The sequence below is a fragment of the Elephantulus edwardii genome, unplaced genomic scaffold (assembly GCF_000299155.1).
Source record: "Elephantulus edwardii isolate Elephantulus edwardi_28Jun2011 unplaced genomic scaffold, EleEdw1.0 scaffold00137, whole genome shotgun sequence".
Lineage (NCBI taxonomy): Eukaryota > Metazoa > Chordata > Mammalia > Macroscelidea > Macroscelididae > Elephantulus > Elephantulus edwardii.
The window spans coordinates 1,604,452-1,607,238 of NW_006399887.1; the positions used below are offsets into that span (position 1 = coordinate 1,604,452).

At 44.1% G+C, this 2,787-nt stretch overlaps 1 protein-coding gene across 1 annotated transcript in view; it reads right to left on the reverse strand.

Annotated features, from left to right (window-relative positions):
- The window catches only part of SPATA18 (spermatogenesis associated 18), a gene marked incomplete at its 3' end in the record, with an annotated part of 48,353 nt that overhangs the window by 23,048 nt on the left and 22,518 nt on the right, over positions 1–2,787 (reverse strand). The gene's annotated exons all lie outside the window — the stretch shown is intronic.

Genomic DNA, 2,787 nt, shown 5'->3' on the forward strand with positions numbered 1-2,787 from the left:
ACACACACACACACACACACACACACACACACACACACACACACAAACCAAACAAACAACCCAGGCTAGCATCATTTGCCCAGTGTCAAACTTTTACAAGGAGTTACAGAATTACTCTTCCTAATTCACATTGCCTTTGAGTCAGAATCGGCTCATAGCTGACCATCCATCAGAAGTTATAAATCGCATGGGAGGAAATCTTTCTACCAAGAAGCAGCTGACAGATTTGAACTCCCAGGGTGGCATTACGTTTGTCTTAGCAGCCCAACTTTCTAAGACCTACACCATCTGGTGGTTTACTGCCTCCAACAACACAGTGGCAGGTCTGTCAGTTCTGACTCAATGGCAATGAGCATGCCTAACAGGCTATGTGAAAATCATGGATGTGAAAGATACTGAACAAAGAAGCTTCTTTAAGCATTTGTTTTCACCTTTTAATTCATCTGATGAGCCTCAGTTGCCATATCTATTAGTCCACCCTAAGTGTGCTCTGCTGTACATAGGGTTTTCGAAGGCCTGTTGTATTTTGGAAGTGAATAGCCTATCCTTCTTCCTAGTTTGTCTAAATTTGGGTGCTTAGTTTTAGAACAATATCTGACAAGCATTTTACTGAGCAGATGAAAGATGCTTTCCTTACAGAAATAACCAATACATTCACTGCCCCCCACCTCCTCACCCAAGCATGTGTGTCTTGTCTTTTCCCTTTCCTTGCTACATCACCCCTCCTTGCACTCCCAGCTAGCTGGTCAAAGCCTCCCTTCCTCGGCCACCTTTTGATATGATAGTTTAGTCCACAAGTCACTTCTGTGATGGCTTGCACCACACACTTCTACTAGTCTCTCATGCTGTTGTCTTTTGTTTAGGAGAATGAAAGTCCAAATTGGCTGTACCAATTCAGTGACATATTTTGTTTGAGGCAGTACTGAGGGAAGTTCCTTGCTACTGAGCTTCTGTTAAGTTTTGTGACTTAGTGCCTCTGTTTACATTGCTGTCACAGTGGACACAATGTCCACTGGGCCAACTGGCAGCACCATGATAGACGGAGAAGAGATTGAGGTTGTTAACAATTACAGCTTGCTCGGCTCCACAATCAATGAATTGCATTGGAAAAATCTGATGTCAGGCACTTCCCCAAAATGTTGAAAAACAATGTCAGACTAGAGACAAAGGTGTGCCTAGTCCAGGCCATGGTCTTCGCAATTAATTGTTATGCTTCAGAGAGTTGGGCAATGACTAAGGATGACAGAAAAATCGATGCTGGAGAAGAGTGTTGAAGAGTGTTGAACATACGATTGACTGAAAAGGAAACAAATGGGTCTGTCTTGCAGAGGGTGAAAGCAAGTCTCTCCATGGAGGCGAGGATTCTGAAGCTCCGTCTCACACACTTGGGGCACGTGGCCAGGGAAGACCAGTCCTTGGAGAAGGAAGGGTCGAGGGACGGTGCAGGAGACCCCAGATGAGATGGATTGATACAGTAACTGAGGCAATAAGGGTTGGTGTGTCAGAATTAGTGAGACTGGCTCGAGACAGGGCAGGCGTCAGAGACACTGTACAGAGGGTCTCTATGGGTCATGGGTGACTCGACAGCACATAACAATTCTGCTGCAATTACACCAACCTCCAGGATAGAATCTCTGTTTTTCCTACAATATACATTGCCTTATATGGGGCTGCATTTCATTTTCCCAGACTTCCTAGGTTTAAAAACTTTAGTTCTTCACCTATAATGAAAGTAGACTAAGACTATCATGTACCTCTGACTTCTACCTCTTACTGAGCACACTTTTCCTGAATTCTCAGTAATGCATCAGCTTAGTCCATTTCAAGGGCTGTCTTTATTATAGGCAAATCTTCAAAATTTGCACTTTCTTTTTGTTGTTGGTATTGTTAGGTCTTGTCGAGTGGAGTCACTACCCACAGTGATCCTGCAAGCAATAGATCTGAACCAGTCCTACCTGTGATATCCTCACACTTTCTGACACATTAGAGCCAATTGTGGCAGTCACCGTGTCAATCCACCTGGTTGAGGGTCTTCATCTCCTTTGCCGACCCTCTGTATTTCTGATCATAATATCCCTCTCCAGGGAATAGGCCTTCCTAGCGACATGTCCGATGTATGTGAGATGAAGCTTTATCATCTTTGCCTCCAAAGAGCACTCTGGCTGCACTTTCTCTGAAAGATATCTATCTGTTCTTTTGGCCATCCGTGGGATATTGAATGCTCTTCTCCAACACCACAGTGCAAAGACATCAATTCTTCTTCTGTCATCCTTATTCATCTATCTGTTCTTTTGGCCATCCATGGGGTATTGAATGCTCTTCTCCAACACCACAGTGCAAAGACATCAATTCTTCTTCTGTCATCCTTATTCATCGTCCGACTCTCAGATGCACAGCAAGTGTTTGAAAAGACCATGGCCTGTGTCAGACACACCTTAGTCCTCAAACTGACATTTTTCTTAGATAACTGATGCTTTCTTAGGTCTATCTGAATTTTCAAAGACATGAGAACAGGAGAGATGAAACTGGAAGAAGGCCTACAGTTCAGAAGGAAGATGACCGAGTTGAATAGATCATGGGCTATCCAAAGAACAAATGAATCTGTCTTGGAAGAAGTATCTCCAGAATGCTCTTTAGAAGTGAGAATGGTGAAACTTCACCTCGAATGTTTTGGGCATGTTGTCAGTGGGGCCAGTCCTTGGAAAGGGGCGTCATGTTGGAAACACAGAGGCTCAGCAAAAGGAGAGGAAGACCTTCGAGGAGATGGGTTGACACAGGAACTACAGC